The sequence below is a fragment of the Rhipicephalus microplus genome, unplaced genomic scaffold (genome assembly GCF_043290135.1).
Source record: "Rhipicephalus microplus isolate Deutch F79 unplaced genomic scaffold, USDA_Rmic scaffold_563, whole genome shotgun sequence".
Taxonomy (NCBI): domain Eukaryota; kingdom Metazoa; phylum Arthropoda; class Arachnida; order Ixodida; family Ixodidae; genus Rhipicephalus; species Rhipicephalus microplus.
This window is the reverse complement of record NW_027465123.1, coordinates 25,001-37,500: the sequence shown is the minus strand read 5'-3', so window position 1 is coordinate 37,500 and position 12,500 is coordinate 25,001. Positions and strand designations below refer to the sequence as shown.

General features: G+C 60.6%; 2 non-coding genes across 2 annotated transcripts; both read right to left on the bottom strand.

The window, feature by feature from the left end:
- Positions 1 to 179: 179 nt before the first annotated feature.
- LOC142795144 (5.8S ribosomal RNA) lies at positions 180 to 332 on the bottom strand. The gene has a single exon (XR_012892797.1). It is a non-coding gene; the product is annotated as a 5.8S ribosomal RNA (ribosomal RNA).
- A 1,719-nt stretch (positions 333 to 2,051) lies between these two features.
- LOC142795145 (small subunit ribosomal RNA) lies at positions 2,052 to 3,866 on the bottom strand. Its single transcript, XR_012892798.1, has one exon. It is a non-coding gene; the product is annotated as a small subunit ribosomal RNA (ribosomal RNA).
- Between the last annotated feature and the right edge of the window lie 8,634 nt (positions 3,867 to 12,500).

Here is a 12,500-nt window from a genome sequence, read left to right as displayed (position 1 = left end):
TCGGTCGCCCCCGTTTCGGTTGGGCTCTGGCACGACGGTCGCCACCGTCTCGCCCTTGAGTGGCCGCTGTTGGCGCTCGCTGTGAGGTGTTCAGCGTGCTGTCCGTGTTGCCGACGCGGTCAAAACGAGTCGACGGCTCACGTTCCCTTGTGCGCCGAAGGCTCTCTTGATATGTGATCCGACCCTCAGACAGACGAAGCCAAGGGAAGACCCAAGGCCGCAATGTGCGTTCAAAGAATCAGTGCTCAGTGTGTCCTGCAATTCACACCAAGTCTCGCAGCTGGCTGCGTTCTTCATCGACCCGAGAACCGAGTGATCCACCGCTTAGAGTCGTGAAAAAGTGTTTGTTCAATTCCGTACAGTCAAAACCAAACGTTTCTGGCACTCGGCCAAACAGTGGCCAAGAAGGGCGCTTTTCAGCGCACGCTTGGACTCCAAAACTCTGCCGCGCCTTTTTCGGCTGCCGCAAATCGAGCAAACGGTGTGTTTCGGACGGCGTTTCGCTTCCGCTACTTGCGAGTGCTTTCGTGGTCCACCCCTCTATAAATACTCGGGAGGCGTCGAAGCCGGTTCTCCAAGCCGGACCCGTAGGTATCGTTGTGTGCTCGCTCTCATTGGCCCGCCTAACCAGAAAATGCCTGCGGTACACCCATTTGGATAAGAGTGCACGCAGATGCGGGCCTCGACGGCTACACATTTCCTCGGGCGGCCGCCTCCCGGCCTCCGTGGAGCGCGGGATGCACGGTCCCATCGACAAGCCTCTCCCGTTTTTACCGTGGCGTCGCGGTTCACCACGGCGGGCGGGTCGGTCTCCTCCGCATAAAAAGGGGGACCCCCGCTTTTTGTTCCACGAAATCGCACAAGCTTTTTTCGCATCCACGGTTTGCCACCGCACACCAAAATGCCGATCCGGCTGCCTACTTTAGCCAACAGGTGGAGCCAGGCGCGCCGTACTTGCGCGGCACTTCCCACGTCCACCGAAGTCGGTGCCAAGGACCACTTTCGGCGCCGGAGCCGCGTACGAGCCTACTCGAGGCGGAAGAACGAAGCCAGCAAGGGCCTGGCCGCAAGTGCGTTCAATTGTCGGGACGTCCAAGTCCCTCGTTCTTCCGTGCTTCCTCTTTCGGCAAGTCGTTGCGGCACCTTCCCAAAGCGCGCAGACCCGCTAATCGCGACGAGCGCGACGTGGCCGTGCCGCCTTTCCCTCGGCAGCAAGCAAAACGCCTGGCAACGTCGACGCTCCCCTAACCGCGATCTCGCACCGTGTTTCGTGTGGCGAATTCAAAAGCCGGCCGGCGCTGCTGCAACCATTACGGTCGGTACGCATACGCCGCGGAGGGCGGGACGGTCATCGGAGCGTGCGGTTCCTCCATCGAGTACTGCGCACCTCGGCCGTCGCATCGCCGTGCCATGACCGGCCGCGCGTCAACGCGAACCGGTGCCAGCGAGATCCCTCGCCTGCAAGAACCGACCGGCAGCCTCCGTCACCCGAGGACGCGGAGGCGCTTGCCGCGGACGGCGGGACGGTATGCACTGGTGCACAGCGGACCCGTCACATCGCCAGTTCCTTGACCGACCGCCGACGCTTGTGCCGTTCCTCTCGTACTTGGCAGTCGCCGCGCGATTGTCGGGTCTCGTTCTTGCACGCTCGAACGGTCGGGAGGGCACTCGGCTGGCGTTTCGGGAACGCGCAGCCTCGCCTTCTACCGACGTAACCACGACTCGCCGTTCGCGCTCCGCCGCTCCTGTTTACAGTACTAGGCGGTCCCGCAGCGGTCGGGTCGCGCATTTCGAGCGCTTCGAGCCACGGTGCAGTGGCGGGTCGAAAGCCGACCTATGAGTGCGTTGCGCCGTTTGTACCCGCGTCCGCCACCTGGCCGACCGTCCAAGGTCGCGGTGTTGGCGTCCGCTGGGCGCAACAATTTGTCACGGGGTGCCGCTCCACATTCAGGCAGCCCCGTGGGGAAAAGCCGACCCCGCGTCCAAACGGGGTCAGCGGCAGAAAGTGTCGGGCGCAGACGCAGCTGAGGCGCTCACCCTTCACAATCCGTTAATGATCCTTCCGCAGGTTCACCTACGGAAACCTTGTTACGACTTTTACTTCCTCTAAATGATCAAGTTTGGTCATCTTTCCAACAGACTGGCGCAACCGAAAGGCCGCGCCGGACATCGGTCCGAAGACCTCACTAAATCATTCAATCGGTAGTAGCGACGGGCGGTGTGTACAAAGGGCAGGGACGTAATCAACGCGAGCTTATGACTCGCGCTTACTGGGAATTCCTCGTTCAAGGGGAACAATTGCAAGCCCCTATCCCAATCACGAAAGAAGTTCCACGGGTTACCCAGTCTTTTCAGACAGGGATAAAGACACGCTGCTTCCTTCAGTGTAGCGCGCGTGCGGCCCCGGACATCTAAGGGCATCACAGACCTGTTATTGCTCTGTTTCGTGCGGCTAGGAGCCGCTTGTCCCTCTAAGAAGGTTGTAAGGTGCTGGGAACCCCGCACCTATTTAATAGGCTAGAGTCTCGTTCGTTATCGGAATTAACCAGACAAATCGCTCCACCAACTAAGAACGGCCATGCACCACCATCCACCGAATCAAGAAAGAGCTCTCAATCTGTCAATCCTCCCAGTGTCCGGGCCGGGTAAGTTTTCCCGTGTTGAGTCAAATTAAGCCGCAGGCTCCACTCCTGGTGGTGCCCTTCCGTCAATTCCTTTAAGTTTCAGCTTTGCAACCATACTTCCCCCGGAACCCAAATACTTTGGTTTCCCGGAAGCTGCCCGCCGAGTCATTTGAGTAACTCAGGCGGATCGCTGGTTGGCATCGTTTATGGTCAGAACTAGGGCGGTATCTGATCGCCTTCGAACCTCTGACTTTCGTTCTTGATCAATGAAAACATTCTTGGCAAATGCTTTCGCAGTAGTTCGTCTTGCGACGGTCCAAGAATTTCACCTCTAGCGCCGCAATACGAATGCCCCCGTCCGTCCCTCTTAATCATTACCTCGTATTCCAAAAACCAACAGAACAGAAACGAGGTCTTGTTCTATTATTCCATGCAAGTTTATTCAGGCGACTCGCCTGCGTTGAGCACTCTAATTTTTTCAAAGTAAAAGCACCGGCCATCTCGAGGCACACAATGAAGTGCACCAAGAAAGAACCGGCATGATGTTCAGTCCGAGCCGTCGCATCGGGTAGATGCACTACTCGTCTGGAACTGAGATCCAACTACGAGCTTTTTAACCGCAGCAGCTTTAGTATACGCTATTGGAGCTGGAATTACCGCGGCTGCTGGCACCAGACTTGCCCTCCAATTGATCCTCGTTAAAGGATTTAGAGTGTACTCATTTCAATTACGGGGCCTCAAAAGAGTCCCGTATTGTTATTTTTCGTCACTACCTCCCCGTGCCGGGAGTGGGTAATTTGCGCGCCTGCTGCCTTCCTTGGATGTGGTAGCCGTTTCTCAGGCTCCCTCTCCGGAATCGAACCCTGATTCTCCGTTACCCGTAACAACCATGGTAAGCAAGTAACCTACCATCGAAAGTTGATAAGGCAGACACTTGAAAGAAACGTCGCCGGCTCGTGGCCATGCGATCAGCACAAAGTTATCCAGAGTCACCACACAATACGGGCCGAAACCCGATCGATCTTGGTCTAATAAAAGCACCCGTTACCCAAAGGGCTCCAGGCTCACTGCATGTATTAGCTCTAGAATTGCCACAGTTATCCAAGTAGGAAGAAACGATCTAAGGAACCATAACTGATTTAATGAGCCATTCGCGGTTTCGCCTTATTTCGGCATGTACTTAGACATGCATGGCTTAATCTTTGAGACAAGCATATGATTACTGGCAGGATCAACCAGGTAATCGTTCGACTGCGCGTCCGTCCTCGCCCTCGGCGGGCCGGACGCAGTCTGTGTGCGGCGGAGGCCACCTTCAGGCGCCCCAACACGCTTATTTTGCACTCCGAGATGACGGCGTTCGAGCTCGCTACGGCACAACCTTCCCGAAAGACGAGTGGGAGCCGTGCGGCAAGAAGCACGTTCATGCTCGCTCTTTTTCGTTGCATCGACTCGGTCGCGCCGTGCGGGTTGCCCAAGCCCGCTGCACTGTCGGTGGACCGGCCGGAACTAGCAACGGAGCCGAGACTGCAAAGCCGCCAGACGACGGGTCACGCCCGCGTCTTCGGCGCTTTCGCATCTGAATCGCCCGAGGACGACACGGAACACACCTCGATATCGTGGTAAAACGGCACCGTCCGACAACCAGCCCCTAACGCATCAAGCGGATGAGGCTGCAGACGACTGCCGTGGATTCCCCTGGAGCAGACCCGAGGACACGCTTGACGAGGCCGAAGCCCGCCGCATATCAGACACCCGGTCGCTTTCGCGTACGCCGCTCACGAGAACCCCCACATAATAGCAGCGATAAGTACCCAGACCTCCTTGGGCCCTAATACGAGCGTACTCGAGAAAATTTCACCGCGGGTGTGCCCCGAAACGTGTGGCATGTTGAGCGTGCCACAAGTCTACGTCGCTCTCAAACCCGCCGAGGTCGTAGAATTTGCGACCCTACTCACGAAATTCCCACCGAGGATACGGCCGCAAACGTACCGCACCTTGGGTAGGCCACGAGTTTGTGCAACACTACGCTGACGGCACAGCACCGAGGTCGTGCGCGCACGCACGGGAAAATTCCGCCGCGGTTTCTGCCGAAAACGTGAGGCACCACGACTCTCCGCAAGTTCGCGTCGACTGCGAAAGACCGAAGTCGTGAACGACGTGTCCGCTACTCGCCGCCGACACGCTGGACACCAAACGTACAACGACTCGACGGCGTCGTAGAGGCCCACGACGCGGTTTTCCTTAACGACGTCTCGGCGTGGCACCGACAGGTTAGAACGGCCGACCAACGTTCCCTGTCCGCCGTTCGGCTCAGTCGAAGGGCTCGGCGACTTCGGCAACGCTGCGAAGCCGCACGGTGACGCACGCCATGTCCCCATTTTTTTTTTTCTTTCTGCGTCTGCCGGGGTGCCCCTATAATAGCAGCGATAAGCACCCAGACCGCCGTGGGTCGCTCGCCCCGGCTGACGTGGTTTTTCGTACTCCTGCGGCGGTCGCCGTCAAGCACGTCCAAATACGCTACTTTCGTGGGCGCATTCACGCTCTTTCGCTTCGCCGGAGTGCCAGCACTCACTCTGCCAAAAACGGCGAACATCCGAGCGGCGGTTCCCACTTTTGCGTCGGCGTCGCAAACCCCGCCCCGGCAGACGAGGTTTGCCGTACTCGTGCGACGGTGGCCGGCGGGCACGTCGAAAGACGCCGATATCGTGCGCGAATTGGCGCACCTTGGCTTCACCGGAGTGCCGCCACTGACTCCTCCAAAAACGGCGAAGATCCGAGCGGCGCTTCCCACTTTCGCATCGGCGTCCCGAACTCCGCCCCGGCTGACGCGGTTTACCGTACTCGTGCGACGGTCGCCGGCGAGCACGTGGAAAGACGCCGATATCGTGCCCGAATCGGCTCCGTTCGGCTTCGCCGGAGTGCCAGCACTGGCTCGGCGAAAGACGACGAACATCCGAGCGACGGTTCTCACTATTGCGTACGCGTCGCAAACCCCGCCCCGGCAGACGCACTTTGCCGTACTCGTGCGACGGTCGCCGGCGAGCACGTAGAAAGACGCCGATATCGTGCCGGAATCGGCCCCGTTTGGCTTCGCCGGAGTGCCAGCACTCACTCGGCCACAAACGGCGAACATCCGAGCGGCGGTTCCCACTTAGCCGTCGGCGTCCCGAACTCCGCCCCGGCAGACGCGGTTGCCGAGCTCGTGCGACTAGCGACCGCGAAGCCGTCTCGCGACGCCGCTTTCGTGCGCGGCTCCCACTGCGACCTGGGTCACCCGAGGTCGACGAGCAAAAAAGAATGTCGAAAAAAATTTTTTTTTTTTTTTGCGTCTGCCGGGGTGCCCCTATAATAGCAGCGATAAGCACCCAGACCGCCATGGGTCGCTCGCCCCGGCTGACGTGGTTTTTCGTTTTCCTGCGGTGGTCGTCGTCAAGCACGTCCAAACACGCCACTTTCGTGGGCGCATTCGCGCTCTTTCGCTTCGCCGGAGTGCCAGCACTCACTCTGCCAAAAACGGCGAACATCCGAGCGGCGGTTCCCACTTTTGCGTCGGCGTCGCAAACCCCGCCCCGGCAGACGAGGTTTGCCGTACTCGTGCGACGGTGGCCGGCGGGCACGTCGAAAGACGCCGATATCGTGCGCGAATTGGCGCACCTTGGCTTCACCGGAGTGCCGCCACTGACTCCTCCAAAAACGGCGAAGATCCGAGCGGCGCTTCCCACTTTCGCATCGGCGTCCCGAACTCCGCCCCGGCTGACGCGGTTTACCGTACTCGTGCGACGGTCGCCGGCGAGCACGTGGAAAGACGCCGATATCGTGCCCGAATCGGCTCCGTTCGGCTTCGCCGGATTGCCAGCACTGGCTCGGCGAAAGACGACGAACATCCGAGCGACGGTTCTCACTATTGCGTACGCGTCGCAAACCCCGCCCCGGCAGACGCACTTTGCCGTACTCGTGCGACGGTCGCCGGCGAGCACGTAGAAAGACGCCGATATCGTGCCGGAATCGGCCCCGTTTGGCTTCGCCGGAGTGCCAGCACTCACTCGGCCACAAACGGCGAACATCCGAGCGGCGGTTCCCACTTAGCCGTCGGCGTCCCGAACTCCGCCCCGGCAGACGCGGTTGCCGAGCTCGTGCGACTAGCGACCGCGAAGCCGTCTCGCGACGCCGCTTTCGTGCGCGGCTCCCACTGCGACCTGGGTCACCCGAGGTCGACGAGCAAAAAAGAATGTCGAAAAAAATTTTTTTTTTTTTTTTTGCGTCTGCCGGGGTGCCCCTATAATAGCAGCGATAAGCACCCAGACCGCCATGGGTCGCTCGCCCCGGCTGACGTGGTTTTTCGTTTTCCTGCGGTGGTCGTCGTCAAGCACGTCCAAACACGCCACTTTCGTGGGCGCATTCGCGCTCTTTCGCTTCGCCGGAGTGCCAGCACTCACTCTGCCAAAAACGGCGAACATCCTAGTGGCGGTTCCCACTTTTGCGTCGGCGTCGCCAACCCCGCCCCGGCATACGCGGTTTGCCGTACTCGTGCGGCGGTGGCCGGCGGGCACGTCGAAAGACACCGATATCGTGCGCGAGTCGATGCTTCTTGGTCTCGCAGGAGGGCCGCCACTCACTCCTGCAAAAACGGCGAAGATCCGAGCGGCGCTTCCCACTTTTTCGTCGGCGTCGCAAACCTCGCCCCGGCAGACGCGCTTTGCCGTACTCGTGCGACGGTCGCCGGCGAGCACGTCGAAATACGCCGATATCGTGCCCGAATCGGCCCCGTTTCGCTTCGCCGGAGTGCCAGCACTCGCTCGGCCAAAGACGACGAACATCCGAGCGACGGTTCCCACTATTGCGTACGCGTCGCGAACCCCGCCCCGGCAGACGCGGTTTGCCGTACTCGTGCGGCGGTGGCCGGCGGGCACGTCGAAAGACGCCGATATCGTGCACGAATTGGCGCTCCTTGGCTTCACCGGAGTGCCAGCACTCACTCGGCCAAAAACGGCGAACATCCGAGCAGCGGTACCCACTTAGCCGTCGGCATCCCGAACTCCGCGCCGGCTGACGCGGTTGCCGAGCTCGTGCGACTAGCGACCGCGAACGCGTCTCGCGACGCCGCTTTCGTGCGCGGCTCCCATTGCGACCTGGGTTACCCGAGCTCGACCAGCAAAAAAGAAGGTCGAAAATTTTTTTTTTTTTCTGCGTCTGCCGGGGTGCCCCTATAATAGCAGCGATAAGCACCCAGACCGCCGTGTGTCGCTCGCCCCGGCTGACGTGGTTTTTCGTACTCCTGCAGCGGTCGCCGTCACGCACGTCCAAATACGCCACTTTCGTGGGCGCATTCGCGCTCTTTCGCGTCGCCGGAGTGCCAGCACTCACTCTGCCAAAAACGGCCAACATCCGAGCGGCGGTTCCCACTTTTGCGTCGGCGTCGTAAACCCCGCCCCGGCAGACGCGGTTTGCCCTACTCGTGCGACGGTCGCCGGCGAGCGCGTCGAAAGACGCCGATATCGTGCGCTAATTGGCGCTCCTTGGCTTCTCCGGAGTGCCGCCACTCACTCCTCCAAAAACGGCGAAGATCCGAGCGGCGTTCTCCACTTTCGCATCGGCGTCCCGAACTCCGCCCGGGCTGACGCGGTTTACCGTACTCGTGCGACGGTCGCCGGCGGGCACGTCGAAAGACGCCGATATCGTGCCGTAATCGGCCCCGTTTGGCTTCGCCCGAGTGCCAGCACTCACTCGGCCAAAAACGGCGAACATCCGAGCAGCGTTTCCCACTTTCGCATCGGCGTCCCGAAGCCCGCCCCGGCAGACGCGGTTTGCCCTACTCGAGCGACGGTCGCCGGCGATCACGTCGAAAGGCGCCGAATTCGTGCACGAATCGATGCTTCTTGGTCTCGCAGGAGGGCCGCCACTCACTCCTGCAAAAACGGCGAAGATCCGAGTTGCGCTTCCCACTTTTTCGTCGGCGTCCCGAACTACGCCCCGGCTGACGCGGTTTACCGTACTCGTGCGACGGTCGCCGGCGGGCACTTCAAAATACGCCGATTTCGTGGGCGCATTCACGCTGTTTCGCTTCCCCGGAGTGCCAACACTCACTCTGCCGAAAGCGGCGATCATCCGAGCGGCGGTTCCCACTTTTGCGTCGGCTTCGCAAACGGCGCCCCGGCAGACGCGCTCGTGCGACGTACTCGTGCGACGGTCGCCGGCGAGCACGTCGAAAGACGCCGATATCGTGCTCGAATCGACCCCGTTTCGCTTCGCCGGAGTGCTGCCAGTCACGGCGCAGAAAACGGCGAACAAGTGTTTTTTTTTTTTTTTCCTAGAATTTGTGTTATAGAAGGCACATTTGATATCGGACGATAATTTTCAACTTTATCACGCGCACCGATTTTCGTGTAGAGGTTTGCAAGTTTATGGGAATTTCTCCACTTGGAATAATGCGATTTAGTAGTACTACGAGAACTTCATGGATGTACTCAAGGGTACGGGGCAAGTCAGTTACGTCAACACCTGCAGATTTTTTACACTTCAAACTGAAAATTGTTGGTTGTGAGTCCTCGTGTGATATTAAAGGCCGATTCGCTAACACATAGAACAAAGAAAGAAAGGAAGAAAAAACGCCCGCGCTCGCTCAAGAAACCTGGGTTCGCAACAAGTGGCAACAACAAGCAACCGAGCGAGTGCGCCAAAACCCGTGGCGGCCGAACAAACGCGAAGTCCCAACCGCGTCAGCCGGGGCGGCACGGGACAGGAAAAATCACTTCAGCCGGGGCGGCGGGGCACCGAATAAACCTCGTCACCTCGTCGCAGGATAAAAGAGGAAACAAAAAGTCTAAACAGCGTCTGCTGGAGCGAATGCGTAATAAAACAACAACAACAACAAAAAAAAAAAACACCCGCGCTCAAGAAGTCTGCAATCACCACAAAAGGCGACTGTGACCGAGCAGCGTCAGCCGGGGCCGTGCGGAAACGGAAAAACCGCGACTACCGGGGCGTCGAGGCACCGAAAAATCCACTTCAGCCGCGGCGAAAAAAAAAAACAAAAAGAAAGACGGAGGGGGGGGGGGGGGGAACCACGTCTGCCGGGGCGAAGGAAAAAAAAAAACGCGTCTGCCGGGGCGAGCCCGGGTGCGGCACCACCGGGAAAACTGTGGCAAACAGACATGGCGATCGAGTGAGTGGGCCGCCAGCCAGGCTCAGCCAAAAAGTGCAAAGTCCGAACTGCGTCAGCCGGGGCGGCAAAAACCACGTCAGCCGGGGCGGCGCAAAAAACCGCGTCTGCCGGGGCGGCACGAAACCGCGTCAGCCGGGGCGGCGCGAAAACTGCGTCAGCCGGGGCGAAAGAAAAAAAAAAAAAACGCGTCTGCCGGGGCGAGCCCGGGTGCGGCACCACCGGGAAAACTGTGGCAAACAGACATGGCGATCGAGTGAGTGGGCCGCCATCCAGGCACAGCCGAAAAGTGCAAAGTCCGAACCGTGTCAGCCGGGGCGGCAAAAAACCGCGTCAGCCGGGGCGGCGCAAAAAACCGCGTCTGCCGGGGCGGCACGAAACCGCGTCAGCCGGGGCGGCGCGAAAACTGCGTCAGCCGGGGCGAGCCCGGGTGCGGCACCACCGGGAAAACTGTGGCAAACAGACATGGCGATCGAGTGAGTGGGCCGCCAGCCAGGCTCAGCCAAAAAGTGCCAAGTCCGAACTGCGTCAGCCGGGGCGGCAAAAAACCGCGTCAGCCGGGGCGGCGCAAAAAACCGCGTCTGCCGGGGCGGCGCGAAAACCGCGTCTGCCGGGGCGGCGCGAAAACTGCGTCAGCCGGGGCGAAAGAAAAAAAAAAACGCGTCTGCCGGGGCGAGCCCGGGTGCGGCACCACCGGGAAAACTGTGGCAAACAGACATGGCGATCGAGTGAGTGGGCCGCCAGCAAGGCTCAGCCAAAAAGTGCTAAGTCCGAACTGCGTCAGCTGGGGCGGCAAAAAACCGCGTCTGCCGGGGCGGCACGAAACCGCGTCAGCCGGGGCGGCGCGAAAACCGCGTCTGCCGGGGCGGCACGAAACCGCGTCAGCCGGGGCGGCGCGAAAACTGCGTCAGCCGGGGCGAGCCCGGGTGCGGCACCACCGGGAAAACTGTGGCAAACAGACATGGCGATCGAGTGAGTGGGCCGCCAGCCAGGCACAGCCGAAAAGTGCTAAGTCCGAACTGCGTCAGCCGGGGCGGCAAAAACCGCGTCAGCCGGGGCGGCGCGAAAACCGCGTCTGCCGGGGCGGCACGAAACCGCGTCAGCCGGGGCGGCGCGAAAACTGCGTCAGCCGGGGCGAGCCCGGGTGCGGCACCACCGGGAAAACTGTGGCTAACAGACATGGCGATCGAGTGAGTGGGCCACCAGCCAGGCTCAGCCAAAAAGTGCTAAGTCCGAACTGCGTCAGCCGGGGCGGCAAAAACCGCGTCAGCCGGGGCGGCGCAAAAAACCGCGTCTGCCGGGGCGGCACGAAACCGCGTCAGCCGGGGCGGCGCGAAAACTGCGTCAGCCGGGGCGAAAGAAAAAAAAAAACGCGTCTGCCGGGGCGAGCCCGGGTGCGGCACCACCGGGAAAACTGTGGCAAACAGACATGGCGATCGAGTGAGTGGGCCGCCAGCCAGGCACAGCCGAAAAGTGCCAAGTCCGAACTGCGTCAGCCGGGGCGGCAAAAAACCGCGTCAGCCGGGGCGGCGCAAAAAACCGCGTCTGCCGGGGCGGCACGAAACCGCGTCAGCCGGGGCGGCGCGAAAACTGCGTCAGCCGGGGCGAGCCCGGGTGCGGCACCACCGGGAAAACTGTGGCAAACAGACATGGCGATCGAGTGAGTGGGCCGCCAGCCAGGCTCAGCCAAAAAGTGCCAAGTCCGAACTGCGTCAGCCGGGGCGGCGCAAAAAACCGCGTCTGCCGGGGCGGCGCGAAAACCGCGTCTGCCGGGGCGGCGCGAAAACTGCGTCAGCCGGGGCGAAAGAAAAAAAAAACGCGTCTGCCGGGGCGAGCCCGGGTGCGGCACCACCGGGAAAACTGTGGCAAACAGACATGGCGATCGAGTGAGTGGGCCGCCAGCAAGGCTCAGCCAAAAAGTGCCAAGTCCGAACTGCGTCAGCCGGGGCGGCAAAAAACCGCGTCTGCCGGGGCGGCACGAAACCGCGTCAGCCGGGGCGGCGCGAAAACCGCGTCTGCCGGGGCGGCACGAAACCGCGTCAGCCGGGGCGAGCCCGGGTGCGGCACCACCGGGAAAACTGTGGCAAACAGACATGGCGATCGAGTGAGTGGGCCGCCAGCCAGGCACAGCCGAAAAGTGCTAAGTCCGAACTGCGTCAGCCGGGGCGGCAAAAACCGCGTCAGCCGGGGCGGCGCAAAAACCGCGTCTGCCGGGGCGAATGCAAAAAAAACAAAGAAAAAAGCCCGCGCTTAATCAAAAGAAAACAAAGAAAAAAGCTTGCGCTTAATCAAAAGAAAACAAACAAAAAAAGTTCGCGCTTAAGCCTGGCGGTGGAACCACCGGGGCAAACAGACCTGGCGATCGAGTGAGTGGGCCGCCAGCCGGGGTGAGCCAAAAAGTGCAAAGTCGGAACCGCGTCAGCCGGGGCGGCGCGAAAACCGCGTCAGCCGGGGCGGCGCAAAAACTGCGTCAGCCGGGGCGGCACGGAAAAACGAAAACCGCGTCAGCCGGGGCGGCACGGAAAAACGAAAACCACGTCAGCCGGGGCGACATCAAAATGAGGAAAAAAAAAAAAACTGCCTTAGGACACCTGCGTACACTTTCATGCGTTTGGGCATATCTCTCTGTAACACGCGCGCCCCTCGTTACGCGCGGCACTCTGTTTTCTCCGACACCCATATTTCGGCGGCATGTGGCACGCGCGCCCGTCCCTACG